Below are 16947 nucleotides of genomic sequence, written 5' to 3'. Positions count from 1 at the left end.
ACATGTTTTCTGAAAAGAAGACCCAGCTCAGAAACAAATACACTAGATTGTTAACATATCAATTAGCAGGTAGGCACAAATAAGCTCTACTGCATAATGACTTATGTGGTAACACAATTGTTTGTTTGCTGTGCATTTCCTTTGAACATTTGTCAGAAGTCCCAAGCTCTGCCATTTCTCAGGGGCTCATTCTATTTGTCACCCACAGCCTGTAAGCAAGCTGCCAGCTGGACCTGCAGTCCTGCATTGGTATCTGAGTAGATTCAAAGCACAAGAATGATGGTAAAGGGAAGACTCCTGCTTATTTTGTCTTCCTATTCAGAAAGTTGTTCCCAGGTATTTGTGCTCACACCCTCTCACTGGAAATATGTCCTGTGATTACTCACAGCCTTAGCAAATGGAAATCGAATTCACTGTTAGCTCTAATACAGAAGACAAAGGCAGACAATTCAGTGGGAGAAGGCCCCAGTGTGCACCAACCGCTGGACTCAAAAGCACCTGGAGGAGCACAGACTCATCTCCCTCACTCTCTGTGTGCTTTTTCCACACCCAACTGCTCTCTCTGAGAATTTATATTCAGAACCACTGAGAGCAGCAGATGGCTGTTGTCATGTTAAAGGCCACTTTAACAGCCAGGAAGATACTTGTTCTATGTGACCAGAGAATAGAATGTGAAAAAAAAAGTCACGACAAAGGGATCATGACAATAAAAAAGCCACAGGGTAGCAAGCATCACAGGAGTACTGGTGTCTCACAGCTCTGTCTGTCTACTCGGCAGGGAGCCACTCCATCTTCCTTACATTTCCTTTGCCAGGAAATCTGGAGCCTTGTGCTCCCAGAAGCTAAATAACCTCAGGTAAATCACGTTTCATTTCAAAACCACAAACCCCTCACTATAGTGGAATAGGGGCGCTTATCTGATCCCTAGTTTTAGCCTATGAGACCTAAGGGGAAAAAATCAACTGAGAGTATATAGAATAATACATTTTCCTTATTGATAGAAAGAAAAAAGAGAATTGTTTTCTTCCCTGAAAGTTTCTGTTGCCATCTGTGAACACAGGGGAGCTGTCATTCACACAAATGGCAAAGTAGGAAGACAGAAAACATTTGGATCTCTAATGACTTCACTGGGTTATTGAGCAAGCCCTGGAATCACCTTCTCATGAATTTATTATCTGACATAATTGTTTAAGCTGCTGTTAACTGGGGAATTTGTACTTTCAGCCTCAAGCATTTTAACTGGTTCCTGTAACTTGAGCATAGCACCCAAATCAAGAGTCCCGGGATCAGGAGATGGAAAATGGTTCATTAGTTAAGAATGCACAGTTCTTGCAAAGGACCTGAGTTGAGTTCTCAAAGAATACATCTCACCTGTAACTCCAGCTGCAGGGAGGTCTGACCTTTCTGGCCTGCAATACCCACATTCATATGCACACATACACACACACACACACACACACACACACACACACACACACACACACACGAGTAAAAAGAAAATCTTTAAATAAAATTTTAAAAGTATTCCAGGGTTCTGATGGGGGAAATTAAGGGACAAGTTCAGGCATAGATTATGGGTCCACAACTTAATTCCATAGGTTGAGTTTGGAGAGAAGACACAAACACATTAGAATGGGCAATGTTTTCCAAAGGGTGACTATGTTTGAATATGTTTGCTCATACAGAATTCTGAAAATCTAAGTAAAATGTTAACTCCTGTTCTTTTTCAACAATGGAATGGGACAGTTTACTGACACATTTATTCTGCATACAAGTCATTGTCCTACTGTGTTTGAAATCTCCACATTGTTTACAATTCAGCCCAAGAGATGGCTGTGAAGGGAGTAGACACTAATCAGGGCTCAAGCAGTGTCCAGAGGGTTTGCCGTGACACATTCCACAAAAAAGCAATGGACTTGTTAGTGATTGACATGAGAGAACTCAAGATTTAAAACCCTTCTGTAATAGGAACAGTTACCCCCAAGCTTTCTGCTTGCTATTACACGTCAATGTTTTAAAGCTGAGTATAACTTACATCACCACTAAGACAATGATAAATAGATGACATATCATGAGGATATTTTGTTGGATAATGTTCTTTTCAGAGATACAATGGAGAAAATGCAATGTAGCTAATGATAAATATTTTGTGGTAATTCACTATTTATTTATAGCTAAGGTTGTTTCAGGGCTAAGATGGGTCCAAATCTTTTCCTTCTCATAGTCAATATTTTTACCCAGTGAAAGTGTGTTTTAAAAATCTTAAAGAGGAGCTTTGAAGAACAAAACCACAGGAAGGAAGTAAAATAGAGTATAGAAAACAGGAGAGTGGTCCCAACTGTCTTCTGATGACTGTGGATGCAAAACATGTGGATGCTAGTTGCATGTGTTGGAATCACATATGAGTTTGCTACATCTACCATGGTTTTCAGAAGACTTCAACATACACAGTCTCACTCAAAATTGTAGCCAATCATGAGAAGCAGACACTCACACACTTTTAATGCCCTGTACAAACATGTCTGGTAACATTCTTCACCCTCCTCGGGTCTCTGTGACTCCCAGATACTGAGCATACCAAATGAAATCTGTTCCCTCTGCCATCCATTTGATTTTTAGCTAGTTGAAGAGTGATGAGAAAATCTGAAGACAGAAGGAGAGAGAATTTTCTGGACTCCCTTGCTGTCAGTCCCTCTGATCTTGCAGTCATTGTACCCTTTAATGACTTCTCTCTTCCATAATTCCCATTTACACAAATTTCAGGAACACTTTTCAGTCTTGCACTTAAAGCTAATCTGATAATAGCTTTTATCGTATTCAGGTCCTGGATGTGTAGGTATGACATTGACTCATGAGCATATGAGTAACAGAGTTGCTAAACTGTCTTAGTTGTCACACCATGACTTCCCCTTTAACCATACTATTTTTCTATATGTCTATGCATTTTGAAGGTTGGCTTCCTCTTTTCATCTTCTGCCAATCACCACAGAAATTTGTGTCATCAATATTCAAAGTCTAGGAGAGTACCCAGTGAGTCATGACTCTTAAAAGGCTTTGATCAATGGTCACATTAAAGAGGTATCTCAAATGTAAGCTTGTGAAAGTATTTTTTCATTGGGCTATGTAAAAATTCTGTTACTCAATGACCCCCACAAGGTTAAATGAATACAAGAAGAATTAATAAGCAAGCAGCTAAGTATAGTGTGATTTTTCACTCTTAAGGTGTCCTTGAGAAACCTATGATTGGTAAAAGAAAGAAGACAATGGCCATTCAATTCTTCATTTAGATTGGTATATGCAAAAAGATCAGTATCTACATAAACTGGTCAGGGGTGCATGTAGTGGACTCAGGTCATGGAAATCACTAATGGAAAAATGCTATCAAAAGAGAGATACAATCTCTGTGTCTTCCTCTGCAATTTATGGTCTGTTTAGAAGGTCTAAATCCATTTACAAATTATCACTATTTTTGCTTTGTTTTGTTGTTTTTTGTTTGTTTGCTTGTTTGTTTGTTTCAAGTAGAAGCTGAGTTTTTAAGGATGACCATAAGTCAAATTATTGTCATTAATAATATGGTTATGTGGGGCCTCTTCCATTAAGATTATAGATTTCTAAGGAAAAGTTGATGAGGAGAATCTCTTATGGAATGGGTATCCTTCTATGTATATCGAATTACCCATGATCTTAGCACAGACTTACTCTGATATGGTTATAGACTTAGATGCATTCAGAATACTTCCCAATGGCCATATGCTTCTCTTGTGAAATAGCCATGCATATTCTTTTGTGTAACATTTCTCAAAGTCAACATGTCACCTAGGCCTGGCTGCACTTGAACTTTTTTAAAGTAGATATTTCCATTTTGGACTCCAGATTGGTTTCGTGTCAACTTCAAAGCTCTATCCTGATATCTCTTCTATCTCTTTCAGCCTTTTTCTCTTCCCCCTTCCCCCTGTCCTCCCTTCTTCCACTACCCCCCCCGTACCCCCCCCACTCTCCCACTCCCTTTCCCTTTCTCTCTTTCTTTTTCACTATTACCTATTTTATTGACTTTGTGGCTGGACTTCTGATTGACCATGTAAAAACTAGTTCTAAAACTCCAAAAACTTACTGTGTAAAATAAAAAGGAAATATCCCCTGCTTGATCTTCTCCCCACTTCACTAGGAGTACGTCGAGCAATTCGGTTTGTTTTCTTCTGTGCTCTCTGTTATGCACTTTCTGATGTGCCTATTCACCTTAAATCTTTAGGAGATTTTCTTCTCCATAATGTACCACTTTTTCATAGAAACAAAAATTAAAATTCAGAGAGGCTAACAGCTGTTAGCCACATATTTTATGTCAGCCCTATTTTTTATAGCAGTAAAGATAGGTTTGATTGTGTTTCTAGAAACATTTACTGTATGAATTCTCAGGAGCCTGTTCTTCACTCATCCTTTAAGTTCATCTTGGTTGATACTGGCATCCTTGTCACTTTCTTGCGGAACTCAGAAACATCCTCCACCAGTCTCACAGCAGAGGGAAAGGAGGCTTCTTGGCACTTACCTGAACCAGAAAACCTCTATACTAACATATCATTTATCACAGCAAGTTGCAAGACCAAACCCAGCACCAAGGATATAGGTGATTATCAACAAGAGGAAGAGCCACTACATTGCAGTATGGGTTTTATACACCTTGACTTTCTATTTTCCATTCATTATATTTGATTGAGAATGATTTTTCATATCAATTTTACCTCTCTTGCAATCTTCAAAGTATTTTTTAATGTTTATCATATAAATAATAAATATATTTAATTATCCCAAAACAAATTACCTGACAGTAGCATCTCAATACTGACTTACATAAAATTTTCTCAAATATTTTACATATTACTTTAAAATCATATTTACTTCCTTTTTGGTTTGCAGACAGTATCTTCTGAGATTTAATGATGATTAATGGTTCAATCTTTAATTGTATTTTATTACATTTGTTTTCTGTGTGGGGAGCACACGTGTGTGGCCTGTGTATGTAGGCCAAGGGACCATTGGCAAGAGTCAGTTCTCTCCTTCAGTCAGGTGAGTCTAGGGGATGCAATTCATGAGAGTTGGCTTGGTGACAAGTGCCTTTACCCTCTGAGCCATCGAGCTGGCCTGAAATATATTCATCTTTAGCAAACAATCTGCTGAATTCCCTTGATCATGAGCTAGTTGTCTAGACCTCTCGAGTGTGTCATTAAATACTTTTTTGGTGAAAAGCTAATAGTAGCAAGCCATTGCAGCTTGGAGTTTTCTGAAACTTCCTTTACTTCCTCTTTACAGTATAATTGTTCTAGTTTAACACTTAGTTTCCTATCACACATTGAAAATGCTAATCCAAAGTCTTCTGGATCCGTTATTAAGGCTTAGAAGCAGTTCAGGTATCTAAATGTTGCTTGTCTCCTATATTTAACTTGATACTCATCTTTGAATGTTTCAGATATTTTGGTTTTTGTCTTGATGATCTTAGAGATTAATATGAGGACTCAGGTTTGAATACAAATCCCCACAGAAAACAGTTTCTAGTTAGATTGTCTCAACAGAGGTTACACTTTTCTTTGGCTACACATGACCTTCACAAAGAGTATTTATTCCTTATGGACTCTTTCAAAGAAGGTGCCACTAGTCCTGATGAGGATTTATATGGAGGGTCTAAATTTCAGGGAAGTTGGACATAAGCTGTGTCTTTTGACTCTTAACAGTCCTAGGACACAAAACAAACAAGGCAAAGTTATGGACAAGAGAATTTCCTTTGTGTGAGCTTGAAATTCTGTCACCAACCTCTCTGGACACACGTCTTTTTTGCTATATTCTTGCCTTTTGAGAATTCTTATTTTCTTTTCCTGGGTCACAAATACATTTTCAGAGTGTTTTCAGGGGGATATGGACAAGGAAGATAACAGCCATGGTGTAGAAAACAGAAGTCAGTCCCTGGTGGCTTGCTAAATAAAAACATCACAAGCCAGAAATCGGCATTTAGCTGAATTGGAATCATATGATGGAATAGACAGCATGTAGCTTACACACAGTAAGAAAACCCAAGCAGCACATTTTTATGCTTTTAAACTTCAGCCTTTATTTGATAAGAATACAGCTGATCTCCAAGCTCAATGTTTTCAAGTAATGCTGTGGCAAACGTGCTATGAACTTTGCGACATTTCTGACAAAGAGGCTAAGCATTCTCTACAACTTCTTAGTACCTGAACTATGTGTTTAAAGAAACCAAACAGGTTCAAATAAAATTTCAGATAAACTTCTTTGCCTAAAGTATCATCACTCTAAAACCAGAAAGGCAAATAGTTTTAGAGATCATGTCTGCCCTCAGGTTGTGAACACACTATCCATCCTAGAGCCAGTGAATCAAGGAAATGAATGAATTTAAATAACAAAAGGTATTTGTAATAAATAATGCCTATCATAAGAAAAAGACTTGTCTGGCATAGATGATGTTGAGTACAGACTTCACAGACAGTAAGAAGGTGAAGCAAAGGATGCCCCTCTTCCTAGTACAGACAAGAAGAGAAAAGCATTAACATGTAATTGCCAAGACTATTCTTTTTTCATTTAAAAACAGTCCCATGGCTTTTTTTTCTTTTTGTCATGTTTCCTAGGTGATTGGCTGCATCAAGATGAAGCTAAATATCTCCTTCCCAGACACTGTCAGAATCTTTTTGAAGTGAACAATACATGTTAACTTGGTACTTCTTATGAGAAGCACATGTCCACAGAAGTTGCTGCTGGTGCTCTGGGTGAAAAGTGGAAGGGTTGTGTGGCCTGAATCAGTTGTGGAAACAATAAACAAGGTTTTCCCATGAAGCAAGATGTCATGATCCACAGCAGAGGATGCCAGCTGGTGAGTAAGGGACAGTCTTGTTATAGATCAACGAGAAATGGAGAGAGAAATTGCAAGTCGGCGTGGGGACACATTGTGGATGAACATTCCTAGACTGAAAGATACTACTGTGTACTGGCAGTTGGCTCCCAAAAGAGCTCTCAGAATCCTCACATCTTTCAGTCTCGCTAAAGAAGATAATGTCAGTCAATATGTTGTCAGAAATCCCTTAAACAAAGAAGGTAAGCAACCTGGGACTAAAGCTCCATCATTCAGCATCACCTTATTTCACTATCCTGCAACATAAATGCCCACATTTCTCTTAAATAAACAATGCACTAAGAAAAACAAGAAAGAGGCTTCAGAATATGGTAAACTTTTGGCAAAAAGAGTGAAGGAAGCCAAAGAAAAACATGAGGAACCAATGGCCAAAAGACATATAGGCTCTCCTTGCTTCTACTTCTGGGTCTAGATAAAAGCAAGTTGTTCAGAGTAACAAATGAACCATTGGATTTGAAAAAAAAATGGGCTGTGATTTCTGATTACATCATCCTCCTGTCAGACATTTCTTGAACATATCCATGGGCTTGGCAGGTACTGTATGTTAGACAGCTCATGTGTGAAGACACAGTTCTCTCAGTCTCTTTTTTTCTTCTCTGGCCCCATCAATATTTCTTGGTTAAACACAAACCAATTTCATGTCCAGCTGTGAAAGATTCAAATACACACACACACACACACACACACACACACACACACACACACACACACACACTGTATTTACAAAAATCTCTTTACTGTCATTTTAATTGTATTTTTACTGTTTCTGTGGTGGGATTTTTTTTTAATGTTTAACTGTGAATTGCAACTTTGTTCTCTGTTTAAAGAATATTTACCTAGTTTCAGCCCACAAACAGAGATTATTTTAGGATGACTGAAGAAACTTCCAGAAGGATAAAAGTTTGATATTTCTTGTCCCACTTTCAAATCCAAATATTGGCATTTGCCTCCTTGGAGAATGTTAGTTCTTGAATCCAATATTTCATGAATAGTTTAAATCTGCTGAAAGAAGAAACATATCTGTCCCTCAAACACACTGCCTGTCCCCAAATAAGACATCCAAAAAAAAATTACATCAATGTCTGCACAAATTTCAATCTTACTTTTTTTTCTTTTTTTTAGATTTATTTATTTATTATGTATACAGCATATATGACTGCAGGCCAGAAGAGGACACCAGATCTCATTACAGATCGTTGTGAGTCACTATGTGGTTCCTGGGAATTGAACTCAGGACCTCTGGAAGAGCAATCAGTGCTCTTAACCTCTGAACCATCACTCCAGCCCTCAATCTTACTTTTTAAAAACCTTTTGTAGCTCTCATCCAGTTGAACCTCAAATACTAGTATATCATTCACCATGAGTAAACTTCAAGCCTTCACTCTTAACTCATCCCCAAAAACCCAAACAGTTACAAACTATGGTAATTTGGACCTAATATCTGTGTAGTCTGGTTATGTATGAAAATTGGCTACTTTTTTTCTAGGGCTGTGTTTTATTTTTATTTTTCACATTTTTTCCTTTTTATTGAAAATAGATTTTTTTATGCAATATATCCTGGTTTCAGTTTTCCCTCCCTCTATTCTTCCTAGTTCCTCTACTCCTGTCCAGGTCCACTCTCATTCTGTCTCTCATTTAAAAAGAACAGTCTTCTGAGAGATAACACATGACAAAAATAAAATATAATAAGATGAAGCAAAAACATTCATATTGAAGCTGGACACAGCAACCCAACACGAGGAAAAGAGTCCCAAGAGTAGGCACAAGAGTCAGAGACCCACTTGTTCTCACAGTAGGGATTCCCATAAAAATGTTAAGTTACGAGCTCTAATGTATACACAGAGACCTGGTGCAGACCCGTGTAGGTCCTCTGCTTGCTGCTTCAGTCTCTGTGAGCTCATATGCACTCTGCTTAGTGGATTCACAGGGTCTTGTTCTTCTGGTATCCTCCATCCCCTCTGGCTTTTGCAATCTCCATGGGATTCCCTGAGATCTGAGAAGAGAGGTTTACATTTTTGACATTTGGCTTTTTCCATCTTTACAAATAAATAACTTTTAAGCAACCCTGTAAGACAAATTGCTAAATGGTCTTATTAATAAAACAAAGAACAAATCAAACAAAAAACCAGAGCCAGATATTGGGGTGAAAACTGAGAGATCAGAGGAATAGGACAAGCCACAGCCAACCTCACCTCACCAACTCCTCAGCCTCCAGAGAGACCTACTTCCTGTATACTCATGCCTATATCCTTTCTGTGCCCTGCCATCTCACTTCCTCTCTCTGCCCAGCTACATCACTTTCTCTTTCTGCCCAGCTCTGTCACTTCCTATCTGTCTTTACAGACCTCCAGACCTTTATGGTTAAATAGTGTTGGAATTAAAGGCATGTGCCACCATGCCTGGTTCTGTTCCCAGTGTGGCCTTGAACTCACAGAGATCTGGATGGATCTCAGCCTCCAGAAAGCTGGGATTAAAGGTGTGTGCTACCATTGCCTGACTTCTATGTTTACTATAGTGACTGGCTTTTTCCTCTGATCCTCAGACAAGCTTTATTGGGGTACACGGATAAAATATCACCATACAACCCTTAGTTAATAATTTTAAATTACATATATTTGTGGCATACAAGATATTTTAATGCTTATATAAGAGGAGGATGGATAAATCAACATAAATAGAATGTCCATTACTGGACATTTTTCTATATCAAGATAATTTCACTATTCTACTTGGCACTGCCATGTACACAGCATACCATGGTTAAGAACAGCCATCAAGCTACACAGTGAATCCCTTAAAATTCTTTCTCCCCTGGAACTTACATTTTACATTCTTTGAGCAAAATCCTCACCAACTTTACCATCTCTTCAGTTCCTTTAATTAATCATTCTGCTTTCTAATTTCTGATTTGTTGTTTCTTAGATTCAATAAATAAGTAAAATTACATACTGTTCAGCACTCAGTGCCTGTCTTATTTCATATGGCATAATGTTATACAGTTTCAAGTATGATGATATGTACTCTGCTCTCTTAAAAACTACTCTCTTAGTTACCATTCTGCTATTGTGACAAAACACCATGAACAAAAGTAACTTCGAAAAGAAAGAGTTTAGTTTGACTACAATGATTCAAGGGATAAAAGAGTCCATCATAGCAGGGATGTATGGCAGCAAGTAGCAGTCATAGTAGCAGGATCCAGAAGCTTAGAAATCACATGTCCATCCACATACAGAAAGCAGAGAGTGAACTGGAATCATGACAGGGCCATGAACTCTCAACGCCTGTCCCATTGATGTACTTCCTTTAGCAAAACTGCACCTCCCTATGGAAGGCCTTGCCTTGGGGGAGGTGGGAATGGGAGTACATTGGGGAGAAAGGCTGGGGGGTGGGAAAAGAGAGGAGAGGGGGGATCTGTGGTTGGTATGTAAAATGAATAGAAAATTTTAAATAATTTTAAAAAAGTTTAAAAATTTTTAAAAATTAAAAAAAACCTGCACCTCCCTGCAGCTTCCCTAAGAAAGTCCAAGTGTTCAAGTACATGAATCTGTAAGAAAGATGTTTTTATTCAAATGAATATGTTCTACTCCATGGCCCCCATAGTTGCATGGCCATATCACAATGCAAAATTCATTTAACTAATTTTAAAAGTCTCCATAGTCTGTCACACTATTAACCCTTTCTAAAACTATAAAGTCCTTTCTGAGAGTTGAGACAGTCCCTGAATTGTAACCCCTCATCAAATGTGTCCTTGCTCTTGTCCACTTCCTCTCTATTGGAATGGGGGTGTATATCCTATGCCACTGTGTGTTGGAAGTATGTAAACAAGTATGTTTATTTCTGGGTCTGTAATGATTCATTGACCTGAGCTTGTTTTGTCCTAGGCCCATTATGCTTGGATTTCCACAGAACCTTGTAGAGTTTGAGATCAGACACCATCATGTCCAGCTTGGCTCATTTCACACAAGAAAGCTTAGGCTTTGGGGTGCTCTTGAGTGTTCATAAGTATTTTAGAACTATTTTTTCTATTTCTGTGGAAAAATATGTCATTGAGGTTGTTATAAATGTTGAAGAAACATGGTAGGTCATACAAGATAGTATGGACATGTTGGCAATGTTAATTATTCTGAGATGTGTACATAAAATGTCTTTTGGCTTATTTCAATCTTCTTTAATTTCTGTCTTCGGTGTTTTATAGCTTCCGATGTATGACTTATGAATTATCCCAATGTATTTTATTAAATTAATTCACGAGATTTTTTTGATTCAATATAAGTGCAATTTTATTTTCTGGATTGTCCTAACAGATCACATTGCCTTTCTTTTCCAGGGTTCCATGCTTTCATTCACTGGACAATAATGTGTTTTTTCTGTTTCTGCTGACATGAACAGATTCCATAGCTCTAACTCATCTAAAATTGGTGTACAGAAAAAAAATCACATATCCTCATTCTTATCACATACTCCATACTTGTACTCTAAAGACCATAAACTGATCTGCTTTACATGGTGCCACAGCTGTATCTTCACCTCCAAGCACCATGCAGCATCACCAACTTTCCCATCAGTCATGTGAACTCTAACCACAATCTTCTGAACTATTTGAAGGAAGATTTTTCTTTATTTAAATCATCAAATGTGTCCATGCAGAAGAAAGAAAAGTTGAATAATTATTTCACATTTCTAATAAAATGGATTAGTTATATCCTCATACCAAATTTTCTTTCAATTCCTAAGAATGACACAAACCTGAGCAGGAAGGATACTTTCTTCTTATTCCTACTCTTTATTATTACATACTTATTTTTTAATTTAATTGGCAAATAATAATTGTTTCTAGTCATGGTACAGTGTGAGATTTTATTGTATATGTGTGTACATTATAAGGTGATTAAATCCAGCTGATTAATATATTATTTTAAATGAATGAAACAAAGAATAGTTTACAATGTTTATTTAAATGAGATAAAATTTTCCAAAATTGGTCATTCCCAGAAAGAGGTACCTTTCCTTGGTATTGAGATTACATCATCAGGCAACTGAGAAGACTCTCACTTTACAGGTGTCTGTCCTAAATTCCAAAATGAGAATTCCATTTAGACATATTTTGATCCTCTACTAAAAGAAAATATTTCCTATTTGCATTTCCATTGTATGGTACCCTCACTATTCTAGTGCCACTTCTAGATAATTATTTTGAGTTAATTTTAAGTTATGGTCTTTTGGGTAGCAAATCAGTATTTTGAAGAACTTCTGGTGTTACTTAGGACTAGACAGATAATGTGTTCTACTAATTTTGAAATAGTGGGTATTTCTGTTTTGGTGTCATGAAGAACAATAGTTTTTATCTACATTACCAATGTAAATATTTAAAATAGTTCAGCTTACCTATACAGTTAGTCAACCTGCTTCCATCATTCTTCTGCAAAGAAAAATCTAGAGCTCAATTCTACTTCATAAAATAAGGTCAAAAGAAACATCAGTGGCAACAAGAAGACTATCTACCTACTGTTATTTTCCCATATCCTATAGTAGTCATGTGATACTCCAGGTTTCCAGAGTCTCATGAGGAAAGTCATACATAATGAAAGAATACTAAAGAACATTCTTAGTTCAGTACTAAATGTGTAATTACCAGAAAGTCAAAATTGAGTGAGGTTATGCCAATGCACTTATTCTTTATCATGAAGAGAAAATAGAATGTTGAAGACAAGAAAGTACTGCGCACACTATGATTTTATTTTCTCCCTCAAGAAGTTTAGCAGAGTGTTCAACAGCAAAGCAGTGAAACAGATTGTTAATTTCATAATGATGGCCCCTAAGATTAAACAGCAATCATTATCCTTGGTTGTATAATTGCTAATTCAAAACCACCCAAAAAGAAAAGCCATCCTAACATCAAAATAATGGCCCTGGGGTAGCTTAATAGAACATCTTGCCTAGCTTCGTCAATTCTGATGTATATTGCATTGAGGAAATAAAGCCATGGGTTGAGAATTAATTGCAGGAAACATTTAGTTCATATTTTAAGAAACATATCATCGTTTCACTATTATAGCTAACATAAGCTTAACAGAACATCCTACTTCTTCCTATGTCTGACCTAATATAGAATTCATCACACTAAGTGCAGTAATTTGTGCTTGAAATTTTTCTAATAAATATCAAGGCCAGTCTCTCTCTACTTGTTGCCTGTGCAAAGCAATTAGAATCTGCTGTTAATGTTTCACTACATTTGAGTTTTTTTCCTTTTGTAGATTTAACCATAAAAATGGTAACAAGTTAACCAGCTGATACACAAAATGAGGCAGAATAATTATAACATGCAGTTGGAAGAATAGGAAGAGTATAGTTAGTAAACAATGATAACATTGTAGTAAGAGTTACCTGGGGACAAGGCCTGCCTTTTCCATCTCACAGGTCCAAAGTCACCAGGGCTTACAGATGAGACCAGAGGTAGCAACCAAGGGTTAAGTTCTCCTAGGAAAACACCAATGACATATTCCCTCTTGTCCTGTAGGAAGAGTTAGAAGAATAACCATTAATTTAATCATTTCCTAGAAGACCATATATAAAAATGATATACTAGAAGTTGCATTATATCTAATGCATAAATTGGTGAGACAAATAAATGCTTATTATGTATGTATCTTGATAAAATACTATGTCTTGATAGAAATAAGTAAGAAATAGTGAACTTAAGTAAAAATGAATAATCAAATTTAAATTTGAAGTATCAGTATTAATTTAATATATATCTAAATAGTATATATGCATATATATTTAAAGTGCATGTTACTTATTTCTGTTTGTTGGCAATACAAAGAAAAAATAATCACTGAAGAAATAATGAGAATCCCAACTGCCTATCTTAATTGTACTTTAGATAATATCATAATACTAAAGGAATGAAGATGTTCAAACTTCTGTTTTAGAATAAAGAACCAATCTATAGGGCAGGAGAAAACATTATCATCTGTCAGAGACCCAAGTTTCAGAGTATAAAAAGAGCAACAACAAAAACAAAAAAACCCAAAACTCAACAACAAAAATACAAGTAATCTAATTAAAATGGAAAAAATAATCTTCTTTTAATTAAGAGATTTTCTATTCATTTTACATATCAACCATGGTTTCCCTGTCCTCCCACCTCCCACTCCCCAGCCTTCCTCCCCAACCCACTCCCCATTCCCACCTCCTCCAAGGCAAGGTGACTCCTGGGGAGTCAACAGAGCCTGGTACATTCAGTTGAGGCAGGTCCAAGTCCCTCCTCCCTGCACCAAGGCTGAGCAAAGTGTCTCAGCATAGGTACTAAGTTCCAAAAAACCAGCTCACACACTAAGGACAGGTCCTGGTCTCACTGCCTGGGGGCCTGCTAAACAGTTCAAGCTAAACAACTGTCTCACTTATCCAGAGGGCCTAGTCCAGTACCATGGGGGCTCCTCAGCTATTGCTTCACAGTTAATGTGGGAAAAATAATCTTAAAGAACATTTATCGTAAGATGTAAGTGAATAATAAATATTTTTAAAATTTCCATATCATAAATCATGAAAAATATGCAAATAAAAACTTCACTGACATAACATCTTGCCCAGTTTCCAATGGCTACTACTACAAAAACAGTGAACATCAAATGCTACCTAGGATGGTAAAAGAAGAAGTCCACATTCATTCTTTGTGAATGTAAACTAGCGTAATTATTATGGAAAGCAGTTTGGAAGTTCCTCAACCAACAAACAAAATGAATCATTGCATTATCTAGTTATCTCACCGCTTAACTTATCCAAAACAAATGAAGCTAGTAGGTCTAAGAGAAACTATCTGAAGGCCCACAATTACTGGGGTACTATTCATGACAGTGAAGATAACAAATCATCCAAGATGTACATCAACAAATTAAGCAATAAAGTATTATTCATATGCATAAACAGAGGAGTAATAGTCACCTACAAAGTAGATGAAATGCTGCCATTTACAGCAGAATGGAGAGAACTGAAAGATATTATCTCAAGATAAGATAGGTACAGAAAGATAAGCACATATATATTCTCTTTCATATATGGAATTAAAAAGAAAACAAATGCATCGAAATGTTGACCTGAGACTAGAAGAGGGAACAGAAGGTCTGGTAAGGGTGACAGGTTTTGGGGAGGTGAGAAACAAAATCAATTCAAGACATAAGCTCATAAGAAAGCATCACAGACAATTTCCTTAACCCATCAGAAAAAGTCATGCTGTGTCGGGAGTCAAGTCACCTTGAGGATTCATCATTCGGGTACAGATGGGTCATGTAGCAATATTCTCAACACACATATACACACATGTGTGCATGTTTTATATATATATATATAAATGATATATATATATATATGATGTATTAGTTTACAAGTATATTTTACAACTATATTTCATGATATTCTTTTTTTTTTTTTTTTTTTTTTTGGTTTTTCGAGACAGGGTTTCTCTGTGTAGCTTTGCGCCTCTCCTGGAACTCACTTGGTAGCCCAGGCTGGCCTCGAACTCACAGAGATCCGCCTGGCTCTGCCTCCCGAGTGCTGGGTCATGATATTCTTAGTAGGATGTTTAGTAGGAAGTTTTTAACATGATTGGAAGCTGGTGATAACAGCAAACAACATTAATCCCTTTCTGTGTAAACATACCTGAGAAAACCAAATCGAATAATCAATGAAGAAAAATTTTTTTGAATTCTGAATATTCCCATTTTTAAAACCTCTAAAGAGACTGTTAAAAATACAGAATTTATATTTTTAGAATTGGATTAAATTATGGATGCTAAATGTTTATTGTTGCCTCATGTATGAAAAGTCAGGGCCATGTTTTTTGTATATGTCTTAATTGTGTCTTATTGTTAACTTGTTCTGCTGTATTTGGTTGATAGCCCTAGGAGGCCTGCTCTTTTCTGAAGGGAAATGGAGGAGGAGTGGATCTGTAGGAAAGGGAAGTCCAACAGTTGGGAGGAGTGGAGGGAGGGAAAACTATAATCAGGATGAATTGTATGAAAGAAGAATAAAATAATTATAGCTAGAACCCATGAAATAAAGAATGTGTTTATTAGAAGTCATACATACAAATTAAGTATCTGAGATAGACATACCCAGAGATGCACATTCATAAGATAACCTTTTTTTTTCTCATAGGAAAGAAATATTCCATAAGATTTGGCAGACTTTAGGCTTGAATTAATTTCTAGATATTAAATGCTAACCCTATGATAAGCCACAAATAACAACATTAAAAACTATTAGCTGTGGATTCAAGTTGGGTTGCTTTATTAGAATCCTTCCGTAAAACAATGTGTGATATTGAGTCTGCCTTCCAACCTACTCACCTGCTCATCACCTCTGCTCTATCAGGCACCAAGGCGCATGTGCCTCAAGTTTTACCCTGCTCAAGTCACTTGACTAGCAACAATGACATGCCAATATATTTATGTGGCAGTTTCTTTACAGGGCAGGAATTATACAATGGAAAAGATAGAGTCCAACTATATTCTGAAAATGAATGAACAGATATGGCTTGATTCTTTTTTTTTTTTTTTTTTTTTTTTTTTTGGTTTTTCGAGACAGGGTTTCTCTGTGTAGCTTTGCGCCTCTCCTGGAACTCACTTGGTAGCCCAGGCTGGCCTCGAACTCACAGAGATCCGCCTGGCTCTGCCTCCCGAGTGCTGGGATTAAAGGCGTGCGCCACCACCGCCCAGCAGGCTTGATTCTTTAAGTGAAAGGCATTATAATTTGAAATTGTTGTTTGATTTTGATACTTCTCCTGAGGGTACCTTTGCGTTTCTATATAAATAAAACATCACAGCTTCATTTGTTTCCAACAAGAAAGCATCATTCTTGTTCAATACTTGGTGACATGAATGTCACATCTCTCTAAATTGTACTTTCTCCAAGATGTAGAAGATTATGGACTTTATAAGTTAATGTCTTGACTCATCTCTTAGTAGATGTGGGTTTTGTAATCCACTGAATATCTGCTTAGACTGCCATCCACTAGTGCATTTTTTAAAATAAAT

The 16947-nt window shown here is 36.9% G+C and overlaps 1 pseudogene; it reads left to right on the top strand.

Annotated features, from left to right (window-relative positions):
- Window positions 1-6182: 6182 nt before the first annotated feature.
- On the top strand, window positions 6183-10236 carry LOC128104551 (40S ribosomal protein S6-like; annotated as a pseudogene).
- Window positions 10237-16947: the final 6711 nt, after the last annotated feature.

Source organism: Peromyscus californicus, unplaced genomic scaffold (genome assembly GCF_007827085.1).
Source record: "Peromyscus californicus insignis strain IS unplaced genomic scaffold, ASM782708v3 Scaffold_11__1_contigs__length_118956290, whole genome shotgun sequence".
Taxonomy (NCBI): domain Eukaryota; kingdom Metazoa; phylum Chordata; class Mammalia; order Rodentia; family Cricetidae; genus Peromyscus; species Peromyscus californicus.
Note: the sequence above shows the minus strand (reverse complement) of the source record. Positions and strands in the feature narration are given on the sequence as shown.